The following is a 19,925-nucleotide window of genomic DNA, read 5'->3' as shown; positions in this document are numbered from 1 at the left end:
ACACACACACACACACACACACACACACACACACACACACACACAGAGATCCGTAAGAATGTGTGGGCGGGGTCTATGGTGTGGAACTTTGGTGTTGCCATGTTGGCCTATTGTAAGCGGTTTAGGGGCAATATTGGTGGTACTGTGTTTTGGCGTTGGTTGTGAAAGTACGGGTGGGTGTGGGGACGCGTTGTGAGCTTGTAGATCGGCTGTTTTCCAAGAGGCAAGGTATATGGGTGAAGGCGCTTCGTTTGGCCTTCTTTTCATAGACCTTGTTGCTTGTAGGGTTCGTTTCGTTTGGCCTTGTTTTCATAGACCTTGCTGCTTGTTTCTCGCGCGAAACCTGGCAACGCACACCAAGACACCAAGACACCACCAGTTAGTCAAATTATAGGAGGATACTGTGTAGAGTTTCTCAACTTTCTCTATATGGCGTATCATAGTCTGCTGGGTCAAGCAGAGATCCTGGCTAATGAGCTAGCTTACTTAATAACTGTTAAAGGCTTAAATGTTAAGTGCTAAAAGGCCACAGGCAATACCTGCCCAAAAAAACACAAGACACTGAGATAAGTATGAATAAAACCCATACTGGCGTGTATACAGCTGATAACAGTCTCTACAAATAGTCTGGAAGTGGTGACATTTTATTTATCTTCTCATCATGAGAGGATCAGGAGAATGAAAACGCATGCAATACAGACACCATTTAAATGGTATTTTAGCTGAGGATTTCCCCCACTGAAATAGCATAAATATATATACCTTTAGTATTATAGATGTTGGCAGAGACAATGTTTTCGCCTCTGCCTGTCTGTCCGTCTGTCCGTCCCTCCATCCGTTGTCCGTCCCTCCATCCGTTGTCCGTCCGTCCGTCTGTGTGTGTGTGTGTCTGTGAACAGCCACTGTAATCTCAGACGATCGCCGTGAAACTTTGCATGCACACTCTCCGGAGGCCAGAGCAGAACCTCTGCTCCAAATTCTTCACATCGGCCTGTTATAACACCACCATGAGGCTGATTTTTTTTATATTACTCCTACAGATGTTGTCCAAACTTAACGCAAGTCAGTACACATTATCTCTGTAGTCAAGACGCACCTGTCAGATTTCTCATATTCTATTACAGTTGGCTACAAAGTTAGCAGGAGTGGCCCGTTTTGCACAAAATGCCACAAATCATGAACGCCCGATTGCTGTGAAACTTATTCACACACACTCACAGTAGGCCAAAGAAGGAAAGACATTTTTCACATCGGCCTCATGGTGGTGCTCCAAAAGCCCACTTCACATTTTGCAATAAAATATATTTCCCCCCGTATCGCTTGGATCCTCACTCTCCATATAGGCCATTTGTGCCAGATTACATTTTCCACCATTTTGTGTTTTCTTCAAAACATACTTTTTGCTACTACTCCTCATTTTGTCCAAAACTCACACAAATCGATACACATGATCTCTGGGGTCATGTCATCAAGATGTTTGATCCCATTCCAAGTGCCTATGATTGCCTTCCAAAGTTTGCAGGCCCTGCGTGGTAGGCAACCCATTTCACATGACAGCTGCTGAGTATAAGAACGTGCTCTTGCCCTTACAGCTGTTAAATCGGCATGGTACAGTAAGTCTGTAGAGCTCCCTCTGGTAGAATACGTCAGGATGTCCCTGACGAAATAGTTGACTAGATACTTGGGTACCTCACTGTGAACCATACACATTTTCATGTGAGATACTCTCTCCTCGACTCGAAGCCACTTTAGGCTAAGCAAATGGGCAGGGAGAAGATGAGTTCTGGGATGTAGTTTAAGGATTAATGTAATCATTTTGTATTGAGAGGTCTGTAGCTTTGTTTTGAGGATATTAGGGGTGCTAGAAAACCAGGAAGTACAGGCATAGTCAAAATGACATTGTACAAGTGCTGATGCTAGTATTTTCAGGGCTCTTTGATTTACCTGAGTCGAGACTCTAAGAAAGTTTCCTTTTTGATTTACTTTTGCTATGACTTTCAATGCCATGTTCTCTACCGATAATTTATTGTCTAATATGCAACCTAAATGACTGCCTCCCTGGCTGTGACTTCATAGTTGCCTACTACCACTTACACCAGGAGAGTTCTTTAGGTTGTGATTAGACGAGTATTGACTCGGTTTTACCAAGGTTAAGTGACAACTTATTATTATTATTATTATTATTATTATTATTATTATTATTATTATTACAATCATTATTAACCATGTGCTGATTTTTAAGAGTTCTGTACTTTTTTCTACCTCTGATTTGTCCTCATGGGAGACTAGTAGGGCTGAGTCATCCGCGAAAAGGAACAAATCGCAGTCACAGGCTGATTTCATATCGTTGATATATAATAAAAAGAAAAGTGGACCTATTATACTCCCCTGTGGGACCCCGCATGAGAGTGCTAGAGGTGAGGACAATATGCCGCTTATGTCCACCACTCTATCCCCCAGATAATATGATCTCACCCATTGTAAGGACTAGAGGTTAAAACATAAATAATAATTTCTCCTCTCCTCTCCTTTCCTCACCCTTCTCTCCCCTCCCGTCCTCTCCTCTCTTCTCCTCACCCCTCCCCTCTCTTCCCCTCCTCTCTTCCCCCTTCTCTCCTCCCCTCCTCTCCTCACCCCTCCCCTCTCCTCCCCTCCTCACCCCTCCTCTCCTCTTCTCCCCCTTCTCTCCTCCCCTCCCCTCCTCTCCTCTCCTCCCCCTTCTCTCCTCTCCTCCTCTCCTCTTCTCCTCTTCTCCTCCCCTCCTCCCCTCTCTCCCCTCCTCCCCCTCCCCTCTCTACCCCCCTCTCTCCTCTCCTCCCCTCCTCTCCTCTCCTCCCCCCTCCCCCTTCTCTCCTGTCCTCCCCTTCTCTTTTCTCCTCTCCTCTCCTCTCCTCTCCTCTCCTCTCCTCTCCTCTCCTCTCCTCTCCTCTCCTCTCCGTCTGATCACTGATCAAGGTGGGCACGCACGCACACACGTCATGCGAAGTGCTGTGGCTAAAATGTAGTAAGACATGTAAGAGATTTAGATGTACAATGGCTCTGCACACACATCATGCGAAGTTCGGCATTAACGTTATGCGAAGCCCAGTCAAGCTGAGAGTCTGATAGGCCTATCAGGGAATCAGTCAAGCTGAGAGTCTGATCACTGATCAAGGTGGGGAAAGAAGCCTATAGGTATTAGCTAGAGCACTGATCAATAGTCTGTGGCAAGTTTGGAGGCAAGTGGAGTGATCATGTGCTGACCAATCCCCGGCCATGCATTTCAATAATAGTAGTAGGATGTGCTATCATACCTTTGATCAGACTGTTATTTCAAGAACTGTAGAGATTGGAATCAGACCCTTATTTTCCATCTAACAGAGGGTCCCACTGTAACAGAAGAGTATTTTGGGCCAAGCGCCTGGCTTTGTTGGGGGTCAGAAGGGTGGCGTTTTTGTAGGGATCTCTATTAAATGAAATGAATGTCTCATCACGTCTGGTGCTCACCCTTTTGATTTTATTTTAATATATAAGTACGTTTTGCCATTACAGTTAGAAAGAAAAAAAAGGATAATTCCTTTTAACAGGTCGTTCATGAAAGTCCTTGCGGTCTTGTTTCCAATGAGAACCTGTGAGCAATTAGGGGTTAAGAGTCTTGCTCAGGGACAAATTTCATTTCATCGACACATATGCTGGCCTGGCCTGAAATCGAACCTGGGGCAACCAGGGCCTCTGGCTCCCTAGGCGGGCTCACTAACCACTCAGCAATTCCAGCGCAGTCCCTCTGGGTTATGGAATGTAAACAACTGACAGGTTTGTCTCTCTTGGGTATAGAATTGAAAATGGAAATGCGTGCACAAAACTTCTGGCAGGATTTCCTGATAAGATAGAGGTGTCTTTTCTTGTTGTATTTTATACACTACATTGATTAAGTGTGAATGCCATTCAGGACATCACAAATGCACTCACTTTGGAAACGTGCCACTGCATGTTATGGGAACATAACAGTAATTTGACAGAGAAAATAATGTCTGTGTTACGTAGTTTATGACAGCTTTAAGCCTTGGATATGTACATTATTGATACAAGTGGCTGGATAATCAGTATAGTATTAATTAAAAATAATACGGTGATACTCAGTTGTGTTCATTTATTTCGTACAATCCTTCCCCGCATCAACAAACTGGCAGCTCGTGGGCATGTTGACATGTTGACGGTCTGTCTCCTTTGGCCAAATGGGAATAGTGACATTTATCACTGTTTACTAGGTGCGCGTGCGCGCGTGTGTGTGTGTGTGTGTGCGTGCGTGCGTGCGTGCGTGCGTGCGTGCGTGTGTCTCATTTATATCATATTTATATTGTACGTGCTGACAGCAGACTAAGGACCTCAATTCTTCCAACTAGCCAATTAGTTTGAAGTCCTGTCCCTCAGGCTCATGAGATGTAGCAGAATTTGCCAATTGCGGACATAGAATTTTGCCTTTGAAAGCCGACTAGATTCACACTAACATACAGTATATGTTTATAAATGTGACAATATAAACCAAATCCTTAAATTACGAGAGTAAGTTTCGCTCTACTGAGCGCACCTTTATACATATGTCATCAAGTGCTTCACATGAATAATGATGATGTAACTAAAAGACAACAACAAAGTTAGCTGAATCCAAAACAAACTCACTTTCCGAGCTTTGAAAAGCTTCAACAAAAATGACTTTCCACCCCACGTTCTAGACTTTTTATATTTACAAGTTTTACCACACAGCAAACAGAAGTTTCACACAACAGGACGTGACGCACACACGCAGAGCTGTAGCTGCTCATGTTGGCAACCAGGAAGGACAGCTAGAGTTTGACTGCTGTCAGCTGTCCCTGTAACCTGGGAGCTGTCATCCCCAGGCCAGTCAGCCACAAGGGGGTGGTGCGGATGGCCCAGCACATCACCGGAGGTGAGCTTCCATCCCTCCAGGACATACGCCAAGTGGTGCATAGCCATGGCGAAGAGGATCACCCCACCCCAGCCACAATGTGCTACCGTAGTGGGCGAGTTTCCACAGCCACAGTGGTGGAAGAAGTAAGAATACTTTGTTACAAGCAAAAGTCCTGCATTCAAAATCCAAATGTTATTGGACTAATAATCAACTTAATTTAAGCCCTGTTTTATACTTCAGCTATCCAAAAATGTCAGATCTACTGAGCTTGTAGATCTGATATTTTCTAAACATGTACAAGATTTTCGAATAATAACTTTAATTTTACGAGATATTAATAATCTAAATATTCACAGTAACTAGTTTCAACAGAGAGATTTGGTGTCGCTATAGTATATAGAAGGGGACTACATACGTGTACTCGAGAACTAAAATAGAAATAAGGTGTACCTTGATTGATTGATTGAATATTTTGTCAGACAGAAATGTAAAACAGCACGAGTACAGTCAAACACTTTGTCTAAAAGGATAACACCAAAAAGTTTTTTCCATTGGGGTCCTAGGTCTACCTCAGTCTCTTGTGCAAGCACTTATCAGCAAATATCAATTATGCATTAAATGTGGGGATGGAATATATTCATAGTCATTATTCACAGTATTCACAGTCATTCAAAGCACATTTTACCAGCTGAAGCAAACCATTATGAATAAATATGCAGATTTCTTTTGTTTTAAGGACATTGCTGAAGATGGAATATAGCAATGTGCTGGTCCAGTGAAGCACTGTAGTATGGAAAGCCAGACAGCTTATAATCCAGACACGTATTCCTATTATGATACACATAGTGTTTTATCAGTCCCCTCTCCTCCTCTAATGGCTGTGACACTTTGACCTCCCTTTGAAGTCCCACTACTTTCGGTTGCTCTGAACCAACGTTATAGCGTTAAAATAAGGCTGCATACTTTTGCTTTTCGTTTGCTGGATCATCAGCTAATGTTTCCATTTCACAATCTGTGAAGTTATACTGTCCTGTATTTTACCTACATTAACATTAAGTTGTGGAAATGTATAAGGCAACAGGTTAATTGTTGTAGTGCCTCTAACCATTTAGGGGTAAAAAATTAATTTGAAGTGGATACGTGCGTGTTCAAGCGCGCATAATTGTCTCCGCCTGGCCGAAACGGACTTGTCCGTCCGTCCGTGTGTCCGTCCGTCCGTGTGTGTGTCCGTCTGTCCGTCCGTCTGTGACCAGCTAATCTCCGGCACCATTGGCTTGATCGCAGCAAAACTGTGCACACACACTCCCTGGATGCCAATTCAGAACCTCTGCCCCAAATCTTTCTCATGGGCCTTTTATAGCGCCATCAGGAGGCCGATTTGTGCAAAACATATTTTTTGACTACTCCTACAGATGTTGTCCAAAAATCACGCAAAAATGTCTTCCAAAGTTTGCAGGAGTGCTCCGTTTTGAACAAAATGCCTCAAATCATGAACACAGCATGCAATTTCCGTGACATTTTGCACGCACATTCCCATTAGGCCGAGGAAGAAATACCAAATCAGCCTCATGGTGGTGCTATAACAGGGCGATTCGTGTTTTTACCTATAACTGCACCGATCTGTGTAAAACTTTGTATGCGCACTCCCTAGAGGTCAAGGAAAAACCTTTGCCCTGCATTTTTGCCTTTTATAGCGCCACCAGGAGGCCGACTTATGTAAAACACATTATTTTATACTACTCCTTCCAATTTTATCCAAATTTCACGCAAATCGGTACACATGATCTCTATAGTCATGTTATCAAGATGGATGTGTTTGATTTTTCATATTCCATCCTGATTGGCTAAGATTGACATCTAAAGTTTGCATTATTGGCTTGTTTTGAACAAAATTCATGAAAAGTCATGAACGCACCGTCCCATTGCGGTCAAACTTTGCACGCACATTGGCCTGTTATAGCGCCACCAGCAGGTCTAATTTAGCAAAACAAATATTTTTAACAAAATGCCTCAAATCATGAATGCAGTCAGTGTCCGATTGTCGTGCAAGGCCTAAGAAGAACTGGCACCCTTTTCACATTGGCCTATTATAGTGCCACCAGGAGGCCACAATAACCTACCTGACCTGGCGGAGACCTGTGCTCCGAGGAGCACTTTTTCTAGTTCCAGACTGATTTCTTCAGCTATACTTGTGTCTTACTTTTGAGTTGACAAAAAAAAAACTCCATACAGAGAACACTGTGTACGCATCAGGCCCTGATTAACTCACTGACTCACAGGGCTGCAGCCCAGTGGCCCGAGGCTCCAGGGGGTCCAACAGCCCGCAACCACCCATCAAACACAGTACCTTTTTTGTGCACTGCAAACTGCAACAGTCTTTTTCCCCCCGTGCCTTTTTGTGTTTATGCGTGTGCGTGTGTGTTGCTGTCTCTGCTGTAATTGGCAGTATGGCGGAGACGCTGTTACTTATACCCATAGAGTACTAAGTATCATGCTTATTGTATCATGAAGACATGTGCCATGATTTTGTGAATGTAACCTTACTGCACCTTTAATATCTGTGTCCTTGTATGCTCTCCTTTGTGTGGACATAAATAAATGGATGTGTGTGAATACTTGGCATATCCAACATACTGTAGACCAGCTAACTGTGATTAAGAGACGTCTCCCCTGAGGTGCGACTGAGGAGCACTTCTTGGAATTTCTTCCAATTATTTAGAAACGCTATGGCTGCCGGTACAAAAGAATTTCTGAATTGTTTACTTTCCCACCTCGGAGCCAGAAACCGGCTGCCGGGGGGTGGAAGGAGCTTCTGGATAAAGGAATGTAAACACACATATGTGAATTAAAGCCTCTTATTGCAGAATGGCTCCTGTGTGCAGCCCATACATAAAATCGAGTTGGAGTGAACACAGTTGACTGCTGCCAGGAGACTGAAGAGGCAGGGCCGGATCCGTAATCTGTTTTCTATCGCTCATTTGTACGCCACGTCACCGCGTGGGTCAATTAACCTTGTTGGAGTGGGAGCACTGATTCAAGTTTGCAGTGGTGGAAAGTAAATACGTACATGTACTCAAGTACTCTACTTAAGTACAATTATGAGGTATTTTTGCTTTACAATTGACATTACTTTTACTTCTACTCCACTACATCTCAGAGGCAAATATTGTACTTTTACTCCACTACAATTATTTGAAAACTTTAGTTACTAGTTACTTTGTAGTAACTAGTTTTGATTATTATTACAAAACATACATTAACTAGGGGTGGGACGATATGGGTATCTCGCGATACGATATTTTTTTCTTTAGATCCCCATCATGGTGGAAGAATCTTCACGGAAGTACCTTTATTTTATAGAGACACTCAACATGTGTTGTTGAATTTTATTTGATTGTGAAATAGACCGTCCTATACAGACTGCCTTTGTCTGGGTAAAATAAAGGCGCTGTCTATGGTGCTGAAACATTAGGGCTGTAGTACTCGAGACCGGTCTCGGTCTCGAGACCGGTCTCGAGACCGCTTTTTGATTTACTCGGTCTTGTCTCGGTCTCACCCATAGTTTGACTCGGTCTTGACTCGGTCTCGCCCATAATTTGACTCGGTCTTGACTCGGACTCGGACTAAGGGACTCGGGACTCTACCCCCACCGAGTCCACTCGAGTCCAAGACCAAGTCACTACAATGCAATGAAATAATTTTATTATACCCATATTATGAGGAGCCCATTCACATTAACATTATAAGAGAGCTGTCTGGCGCTTATGGACAGCTTTCTTGGAGCACATCATCTTGCAGCAGTTGACAGCGCAGCAGCAGCAGACACCAGCAGTCCTGTCCCTCTAGTTTATATTCTTTTAAAATTATATCCACGAACAGGTGTTTATTTATTTATTGTGTGTTCACTGTGTAGCCTGTGGTTGTTTTAATCATCAGTCTCTAATCATCTAAAGATGAATAGAGACTGCTTTCAGTAAGGTTTCCTTGCGCACATTATACTGTGTCACTCACTGCAGTAAATATATCAGTCCAAGCAGCAAAACTAAAAACATGAATTAACATTAGATCCTGACCGATGCTGTCGTCGGCTTGTCTGGAGATATACCTACATGTAATGTACAAATCACTTAAATTATCTATTCTCTTGTAAGTTGTACCACATTGTGCGTAATTGCGCACAGGGAGACTGACCTCTTTCTGCTTTTCATATTAAGATCAATTCTATTTCTATAATTCTATCAATCCTATTATTTATTTCATACAATAAAACAAAACAATAAGTAGGCCTACATCCAGAAACATTTTCACCATGAATATAAAAGCATCAACCTGTATGCATGAGGCAAATACTCTGTAAAAGTAATTGAGCTGTGTTCAAACTGTTACTTGAGTAAAAGTATTGGCTTCAAAATATACTTAAAGTACCAAAAGTGAAAGTACTAAAATATTTGAAAATAGCCGATCTACAAGCTCACAATTGTGAGCTTGTAGATCTGCTATTTTCAAATAGTCTACTCTATGGTATAAAATATGGCTAAAGTGGTTAATATATTTTCATTATGTAATAATTTATATCTGCTGCAAACTACGTTTTCAAATAATTGTAGTCGAGTAAAAGTACAATATTTGCCTCTGATATGAGTAGAAGTAAAAGTATTGAAAATTGGAAATAATCCAGTAGTAAAAAAAAATACCTCAACATTGTACTTAAGTTGTACAGTACTTGAGTAAATGTACTTAATTACTTTATTATTATACTGCTGAGGAAGTGGACGGTGACTCACCACCAGCAGCGAAATGTCCTCGTCTCCTGTCCCGCTACAAAGCGCACAAGAAACGTAGCTCAACAACCCAGGATGCAAGTATTGCATCACAAGTCACCAAGTACTTTGATGCAATTGAGAACAATGATGCTGATGCACTTGTCTTCTGGGTTGAAAACCAAGACAGATTCCCACAACTTGGCATTTTAGCGATGAAGGTTCTGTCAGTCCCTGCCTCCTCAGCACCGGTGGAGAGGATTTTTAGTGCAGGAGGACTTATTATGAGACCCCATCGTGCTAGTTTAGGTCACACCATGCTGCATTCTCTTGTGTTTTTGAAATGCAACCACACTTTGATTTAATTTTATGGCTACACATTCCAGTCAGGCAGTCGTGTTAACCGTTTAAGACCTGAGGCCCTACAAATGCCTTCCAAAATCAGTAGTTATCAAACTTTTTTGTGCCAAGGAGTCAAGGACCCCCAAAATGATATTTGGCTGCGGACCCCCCTCATCTGAAAATGTTTTGTGCCAGGGACCCCCAGAAGAAATATTTTTGTTGAAGAACACTTTCAAGATTTTTCAAATAGCAGATGTACAAGCTTGTATTTGATCTGCTATTTTTGAGAACCACTGTTCTAAACCAATGTTCTAAATCCTAAGAATTTTCTGAAAAACTTAAGGTGCTATATACTGTATAGCAACAATCTAAAATGACACAGATGCTTTCCCGGTTTTAACGGGTTAAAAAAATTTGTTTTTGTTTCTTTTTTGTGGTTAAAATGAGCTTGTACAGCACAGTTGTGTTTAGCAAAAAGCATTGTGTTCTGGCTATGTTACTTACTTGTTATTTCAAATAAATATTTGAATGAATCAAACATTTTGTAATATTTTTACATAAAAGTGCCATGTACATTTTTTACACATAGTGACAATACACATTTTCACACATTATGCATACTTATTGAATAGAGCTCATTGTAGTAGGCCAGGCATACCTAATTTTGAGCTTTTCCAAAGTCAGAAACATATAATTGCAGTGTTTCAGATCAAGATTGTTTTCTGTACCTATAACAAAAAAACAAAAAAAAAAAAAAATCTGGTCTCGGTCTTGACTCGGTCTCGCCCCCCGTCGGTCTCGGTCTTGACTTGGTCTCGCCCCCCGTCGGTCTCGGTCTTGACTCGGACTCGACCCCCTCCCTGGCCTCCCAGACTCGGTCTTGACTCGGACTCGCCCCCCCTCGGACTTGGTACTGACTTGGACTCGCTTTAGGTGGTCTCGACTACAGCCCTATGAAACATTGTTACAGGTTTCCTCCCCCCAGGATAGGGCCTACAAAGTTTTAATCAGGCCCTGCCTGCCCTCACAGTGTGGATGCCACAATCAAATAATCCCGCCATATAAATCCAGGATTACATTAGGTGCTCAGATGGGTCAGACAGGTCAGCTTCCAATTGAGCAAAATTCAGTAGGCATTAAAACGTTATCAACTTAAATACAATAAAGACAGACAACATGACACAGACAGATAGACGTGCTGCAAATTTGGTGTGTGTACCCCCCTGAGTTCACACCCACACAGTGCAGTCTCACTGACTGTCCTCTCTCTCTCTCTCTCTCTCTCTCTCTCTCTCTCTCTCTCTCTCTCTCTGAATGTCAATTAGGAAGTGTTCAATTTCCAGCTCATGAACTCAAGTTCTGGCTTCAAAGGAAAAACAGGACTTGTTTGAAATAAAAGCCTAGCCTCCTACAGCGGCTTAAAGAAGATCATCTACTTCAGAATCAGAATCAGCTTTATTGTCACATGATATCGCAGGTTTACAGAAGTAAAGAAGTGGGTGAATTGTGTTTTCGTGCATAGTTCCCATCGTATCGTTATTTCCATAGAAGAAAGAAAGGGAAGAAGAAGAGGTGCGGGTGGGGAGTGGGGCAAGGGGGGAAAGAAGATCAAACAAGAAAAAGAGAAAACAAATAACACATTATCTACATATTTACATGGTACCTGAGATAAGATATAAAGGTGCGTGAGCATAGCAGTAGATGTATACTGTGCATGATATACTTATGGAGGTTAGTTAAAGGAGTAGTTCACCAAAACAATTACTTATTTTCTATCAATTACACACCCACGAAGCCTTGAATTCATGGCTTTGTTTTTGTCGCATTCCTAAGCCAATAATTTGATGACACAAAGTAGACACAAAGAGTCTACTTTGTGTCTCCTACCGGATACATTAGCATCTCTCCACCGGTAATCAAATTATTGGCTTAGGAATGCGACAAAAACAAAAACAAATCCATGAATTCAAGGCTTCATGGGTTGTGTAATTGATAGAAAATATGATTTTTTTTGGGTGAACTACTCCTTTAAGGTGCTAGCAAAAAGACAAGTCAGTGCATTGTGTATGGGATTAAGGTGCAAAATGTCAGTGCATGTCGATCGCATAATCCACACAAGGTAGACTGACACTGGTATAATCCGCAAGTAGGTCCATGAGGAAGAGCAAAGAAAAAAGTCAAGTCACTTGTCGGTATAATCCACAGTTAGGACCAAGGAAGAGCTAAATCCAAGCCACAGGTACTGCAGGTCCGAGACCAGCCTGACAGCGCTGCCTGTCGCAGGCTTATGCCTTGTTCAGCAGTCTGACGGCAGCCGGGTGAAAACTGTTCAAGAACCTGGTGGTGCTGCTCTTGATACTGCGATAGGCCCCCTTGCCCGGCCGCGGTCATTGTAGGGGGCTGAACAGTTTGTGACTTGGGTGGTGCCTGCATTCCTTGATGATGGTGATGCTTGAGGTTTAAAATGGAGGCCGTCATCAAGGCAAATACTGATATATTTATAACAGGAGACTAACTCCTAACTTCTTTCCCTGAGCAGTAATAATATCCTAAAGTGTTCTCAGGCTTCCTCCTAACATTTGAGAATGGCATTGCCAGAGTTTTAGCATTTAAAATCAGGTTAGTTGGGAAAGCTCATTCTGAATCATAAAAAGACAGCATGCAATTTGGCAAGAGCCTTTGTAATGGAGGCACTAGCATCACTGTATCATTTGCATTAAAATGAAAGGTTGGCATCATCCACATTTTGACCTAAACTATTGATATGAATTAGATATATAAAAAAATATCAGTGCACCTAGACAGAACCCTGAGGTACACCATTACACATGTTTAGCCAGGTAGAAGTGAGTATATCAAACTGGACATCTGAGAGGTTGTTCACAAATAGAAACTACCCTTCTGCCTGGTCATATTGACCAATATACTCGTTTCAGAATAAGATGGTCAATAGAATGGAAAGCTTTGGACAGTCAATACATAGAGATGCGCAAGTGTGATTCTTATTCAAAATGCCAATATTGTCATTCCCCATCTTTATCGTCACTAAAGGTACTAGGTACTGTGGGAGCATGTATCTGAAAACATATGACCTTTGAATTGTGAGAATTATTTATTTTCAATGTTGCTCTGCTGTAATCAAGAGTTCATAGAACAGCTGCTTTGATTAGGTGATTAGGTGTGATTATAGTCCTGTATATAAGGAGTCAGGGACACACAGTTATCAGTACAAGTGGGTACAAGTGGGAAAGACAGCTTTGGATAGACCAGAAACATTTATTCTTGTTCACATCTATTCTTTTGTAAACGCGTAAGATCATTTTGGGGATTTTGGCACCTACAGTTACCATGTTGCTTTCAGAAGCCAATCGGATTCTTAGGTGGAATGTCATTTTTACCTAAGATCTACTCTTTTTTCATGTTTATTGAGCACTGTAAAATAGGTTCACAGAGTGCACATACTGTAAATGAGAGTATTAGATAAATGTATACATTATATATATATATATTTTTTTTTTTGACAACAGCTTTATACTTTATACAATTTGTTCAGTGCCCTCTAAGATATACTTTAACGGTTCATTCATAAGCGTTTCAAGGAACTTAATCAGAACTGACAACATAATCGGCGTCACACTTCATAAATAGAAAATGGAGAGAAAGAGAAGGCTTGATTTATACCATTTTTGTCCATATTATAAACTGTGGCATACACAGATGCCGAGTTGGCGAGAGAATCAAACAGTGAGCCAAAGGACACAAAATGCTCATTAAAACAATTCAACATAGTAGATCTATCCTGTGGGAATCAAATCATTATAGTTTCCACCGGCAGATAAAGTTCTGAAGGCTTTGATGGCTTTCCAGAATCTCCCAGGATTGTTCAAAGTTTCACTGCAACTGAAAGACAACATTCAGATTTTGAGATTTTTATTTATGATGTAGGCCAAGTCAAAATAGTTACACAAAACTTTTTATTCACATACTGTACACATATACTGAAAATAGCCGATCGACAAGCCCACAACGCGCCACGTTGCGGCGCGTTGTGAGCTTGTCTATGTCAATCTGCTATTTTCTGCGAAAGCTTTCCCCACAATATGGATGCTGGGGTTTAAGTGGTTAAGCTATGTCTCTGATAAAATAATAACATCAGCATCAGTCAAATAATTAGCGCGGTCCAGAAAACACAAGTAGTCCTATAGAATCATAATAGACGAACAGAAGAAAATAGATACATGCCCCTTCTTCTTATCATTGTAAATTGTTTAACTTAGTGTCAGGCAATTCCGGCAGCCTCCTTCATTCTCATCAGTGAATGTAGGCTACATTTGGTAACAATTACTGTTATAATGATAATGATTCTCCAGAATCATTATATCTACCATTATAAAGTATAATTAGTTTGAAGTAAATCAAACTTTTATGCAATCACAATGTATTATGAACACCCCCTACAGCACCATGTCTTTTAAAAAATCAAATGCAATTCCAAAACAATTATTTTAATCAGTTTGCATGTTTAAAATTGTATCTTGCCTCAGGAAAGCTGCACCTGAGAGAGAAGAAGGCAGAGAGAGAGAGAGAGAGAGAGAGAGAGAGAGAGAGAGAGAGAGAGAGAGAGAGAGAGAGAGAGAGAGAGAGAGAGAGAGAGAGAGAGAGAGAGAGAGAGAGAGAGAGAGAGAGAGAGAGAGATGGAGGGAGAGAGGAAAAGGGCATTTTGAAATTCTTTGTGGAAACTAACAGAATTAAGTAATGTCTGTGGGGGGAACGTGAACTTGGAGTGGGATACTGCTACACTGTTCATAATCAGGAAATAGCCAGAAACAGATGTAATATTAGAAGAGGAACTGACTGTTGCTGCATGCATCGATGACGAATCGTGGTGATGATGTGATTTATTTATTTATTCATTCATGCATTCATTACCTTTAGCAACATACTGTATCTTTGGTTGGAGACAGAAAATAATATGAGACTGTCCATGTGGACCACTACATTGCCAAGAATAGTGTGCAACTTTGCCACGTCCAGAAATAAGACAGGTAACAACAAATCTAATCTTAGCCCATATGTCCCCAACCACCCAACACAATGGTCAGCACAGACTTTTGTGTCATTGATTGTAGTGTCTAAGTCTTGAATTTCTATGTATTATGTTACCTGCTCTAGTTTTCTTGGTTCTATGTTTCTGTTTGTTCAAGCTGTATTTCATTTGTAATCACCTCATGTGTGGCGGATTCAGACTATGGTCCCGGGTGTGCACCAGTACCACTTGCCAGATGTTGTGATTAGTGAACGGAACGGATCACCGTACCGTACCCGGGAACGCCTTGGGAGGTAGTCTGGGGACCGACTGATGCGTACTCGGGTATAGAACGCTGCTATGTGAAGCCATCCGTACAGAAAGAAGGAAGTGGACTGCTAATCATATATAATTTATATATTTTTTATAATGACACATTATTTTACCTGGGTTATACTTTCTGATAGTTCTACTTGAATGTTGACAAGAAATAATAATCCCACTAGCGTTTGAGTAGCGCGACCGTGAAAAAGACATAAACAAACTAGAAAAAGTGCTCCGAGAGGTCTCCGCCAGGTCAGGTAGGTTATTGTGGGCCAGCAATGTTCGGAATTCGCCAATCAGGATGGAATATAAATCATCTGGATCACTTGACTATAGAGATAATGTGTACTGATTTGCATGATGTTTGGACAGAATTTGTAGGAGTAATATAAAAAAGAAACATCAGCCTCCTGGTGGCGCTATAATAGGGCAATGTTAATAGGGTGGCGTTTGTTCTTCAACACGAATGTGTGTGCAAAGTTCCACCGCAATCGGATGCTGCGTTCATGATTTGCGGCATTTTGTTCAAAACGGGCTACTTCTGCAAACTTTAGATGTCAATGTTAGCCAATCAGGATGGAATATGAAAAGTCAAACAGATCCATCTTGATCACATGACTATAGAGATCATGTGTATCGATTTGCGTGAAATTTGGATTAAATGTGAAGGCTTAATAAAAAAAAAAAAGTTTTACATAAGTCGGCCTCCTGGTGGCGCTATAAAAGGCTAATGTGAAAAATGCAGGGCAGATGTTTTTCCTTGGCCTCTAGGGAGTATGCGTGCAAAGTTTCACGCAGATCGGTGTAGTTATAGTTAAAAACGCAAATCGGCCTTTTATAGCGCCACCATGAGGCTGATTTGAACATTTTCAAGTGACATTTCTTCCTTGGCCTAGTGAGAATGTGCGTGTGAAATTTCACGGAAATCGCAAGCTGCGTTCATGATTTGAGGCATTTAGTTCAAAACGGACCAACCCTGCAAACTTTGGAAGCCAACCTTAGCCAATCAGGATGGAATATGGAAAATCAGACAGATCCGTGTTGATCACATGACTATAGAGATACTGTGTACCGATTTGCGTGATGTTTGGATAAAATCTGTAGGAGTACTGTCAAAAAAGAAGTTTTGCACAAATTGGCCTCCTGGTGGCGCTATAACAGGCCCATGTGAAAAATTTGGGGCAGAGGTTCTGAGTTGGCATCCAGGGAGTGTGTGTGCACACTCCCAAATCACAAATTGGCTTTCTACCAAAATATCGCACAACAGACCACATTTACACTCTAAACACCCTAATTGACAACCAATTAAACAAAAAAATTCTCCTGCTTTGAAAAAAGCATTCGATTCAATTTGGCATGAGGGTCTGATGTACAAACTGTTGGAGAGTGGCATTGGGGGGAAAACCTATGACATCATAAAATCAATGTACACTAACAACAAATGTGCAGTTAAAATAGGCGAAAAGCACACAGACTTTTTCCCCCAAAGCCGAGGAGTTAGACAGGGATGCAGCCTGAGTCCAACACTCTTCAACATATATATCAACGAATTAGCAAAAACGTTAGAACAGTCCACAGCTCCAGGCATCCCCTTGGCAAACACAGAAATCAAATGCTTACTTTTTGCAGATGACCTGCTACTGCTGTCTCCAACCAAGGAAGGACTACAGCAGCAACTTGATCTCCTACGCAAATTCTCCCAGACATGGGCCCTGACAGTGAACCTAACTAAAACTAAAATCATGATATTTCAAAAAAGATCCAGCCGCCAAAACCATAAATTTTTCCTAAATACAATCCCACTAGAACAAACAAAAAACTATACCTACCTTGGCCTAAACATCAGCAGCACAGGGAACTACAACCAAGCTGTAAAGGACCTGAGAGACAAGGCAAGAAGGGCATTCTATGCTATCAAAAGAAACATCAAAATAGACATCCCAATTAAAACCTGGCTTAAAATACTGGACTCTGTGATAGAACCAATTTCCCTCTATGGTTGTGAGATCTGGGGACCATTAGCAAACCATGACCTTGAAAAATGGGATAAACACCAAACCGAGACCCTACACACAGAATTCTGCAAATCCATTCTCCGTACCCAGCGAAAAACACCAAATAATGCATGCAGGGCAGAATTAGGACGATACCCACTAATTATCAAAATAAAAAAGAGAGCACTTAAGTTCTACAACCACCTAAAAGAAAGCGACCTAGATGCACTCCATAACAAGGCACTCACACACAGCGAAACCCTAGAGAGATGCCCCCTCAGCCAGCTGGCCCTGGAACTCCGGGCACAAACACAAACAGAGCCACGAGATAGAAAACCCATTGGACTAAACCAAATTATAAAACAGCAAAAGGAAAACTACCTGACACACTGGAAAGAAGCAACACAAAAGCAGAGTAAACTAGAATGCTATCTGGCCCTAAACAGAGAATACGCAGTGGCAGAATACCTGAGCACCGTGACTGACCCAAAACAAAGAAAAATCTTAACTAGGTACAGACTCAGTGAGCACAGTCTTGCGATCGAGAAAGGTCGTCACAGGCAGACCTGTATCCCGAGAGAAGACAGACTATGCACCCACTGCACACAAAATGAAGTGGAAACCGAGCTACACTTCCTAACCGTCTGTCCATTGTACCAAGACATCAGAGACACATACTTCCCACAGATTACAACCACACACGGAGATTTTGAAAACATGACCAATGACAAAAAACTCCCATATCTGCTGGGCGAAGTACAACAATGTGCAAACACAGCAGCAAGATTCGTGAGTTGCTGTGATAGGAAAAGGATATCAAACGGAACACAACCACCCTAAAGACTAATCATTGTGTATATTCCGGCACTATACCCGCACCCAGTGATCTTGGTACATAGAAATTGATCTATTGAAGATTCTGACTTTCAAATGTACATATTTTTTGTTTTGATTGTACTGCTGTATTGTTGTATTATGCTTTCTGCTTTGGCAATGTAAACGTATGTTTTCTCATGCCAATAAAGCCCTTTGAATTGAATTGAATTGAATTGTGTGCACAGTTTCGCTGCGATCAAGCCAACGGTGCGGGAGATTAGTTGTTCACAGACGGACACACACACGGACGGACACACACACGGACGGATGGACGGACGGACGGACAGGGGGTAAAACATACTCTCTCGCCATGCCTTTCGGCCTGGCGGAGACAAAAACACATGTGTAGTGAGCGTTGCCGCTAGGATAAAGATACCAAGGATTAGGCACCTAAGTACCATTACAGTTGAATGAAGTGTACTCGGGTACGGAAGAATCATGACCAATGTGAATGCTGGCCAGCAGGGAGGGGGCAATCGTACTCGGGAACGGTTTGAATCAATCGGACCCAGTCTGAATCCGCCCTGTCATGTGCCCCAGTCAGTCCTTGTTGAGTCATTGTATTGTCACACGTTTTAGTTTGTCTTGTTCACCGGTGTCCTGTATTAGAACACCCAATAATGGATTTTGAAACCCACCTTGCCTGGCTGTCCTGCATTTGGGTTCTCATCACAGTTACAGACACCTTGTCAGGCGTTAGTGAGTCGTTTGGTCTGGTTTGCATTGATTGATTGATTGATTGATGTACTTTATTTAGTAAGACATCAGAACAACAGTACGTGGAAGTACAGGGGCTATCACTGTTTGGTATGGGAATAACTCTCATAGCAACACGCCCTGTAGAGGGCGCTCTGGGGATTTCCCTCCAGTTCTGGCAGGTCTCATATTCCAGATGGTGTTTGAGCAAAAGGATTTATCACAACAGAATCCTTAAAGGTTGTGGATAACATAATTGAGTCACTGGATCACATAAATAAACCTGTGCTGATCTTTTCATCGATCGTTCAAGGGTCTTTCTACACCTTATTTTAAAGCAATGGGTGCTCATTATTGGTTTGTCTGAACACAATCCTACTATAAATGTGCAAAATCTCTGTACATCTGTGTGACGTATCTTGAGAACCGTGCGACCGATCGACTTCAAACTCGCCGTGCGCGTCACCAAGGACCCAAGGGAGTACAGTGCCCAGTGATAAATCGGTAATAGGCACCGATATGCCCATAGGCAGATATGGAGATCCGGTTGTCCAGAACTGCCGATCCGACAGATATGCTGATATGGGTCCGACCAACTTCAAACTCGGCGTGCGTATCTCGCAGAGGAAATGGCAATACGCCAAGAAAAGACTGGTTGAAGCTACGTTTCTCCCTTTGCTGGAATATGGTGATCTGTTGTATATGCCTCTGCCAAATGCTTGCACTGGCTAAATGCTGTGTACCACAGTGCTCTGAGGTTTGTCACAGGCTGCAAATCTGTCACATACCATTGCACCCAACATGCCAGAATTGGGCTTTGCACAGACTCACTCATTGGCACTCATTGCTTCCCTCTTACACTTGTTAGTGAATAGAGTTTATGTTCAAACGACACCCTCTTACTCTCGTCCCTAATACTGAACAGAGGTCTGTTACTGTTGGATCCTATGGGGTGACATGGAGCCCAAGAGGTCCTGTTCCCATCTCTGGGAAAACCC

The 19,925-nt window shown here is 42.0% G+C and overlaps 1 protein-coding gene across 1 annotated transcript in view; it reads left to right on the top strand.

Annotated features, from left to right (window-relative positions):
- Positions 1-19,925, top strand: part of LOC308094346 (vasoactive intestinal polypeptide receptor 2-like) — an 87,103-nt gene that overhangs the window by 37,078 nt on the left and 30,100 nt on the right. The gene's annotated exons all lie outside the window — the stretch shown is intronic.

This window comes from Gymnoscopelus braueri (genome assembly GCF_963280865.1).
Source record: "Gymnoscopelus braueri genome assembly, chromosome: 10".
NCBI classification, from domain to species: domain Eukaryota; kingdom Metazoa; phylum Chordata; class Actinopteri; order Myctophiformes; family Myctophidae; genus Gymnoscopelus; species Gymnoscopelus braueri.
The sequence above is the reverse complement of the archived record's forward strand: the minus strand, read 5'-3'. Positions and strand labels throughout refer to the sequence as shown.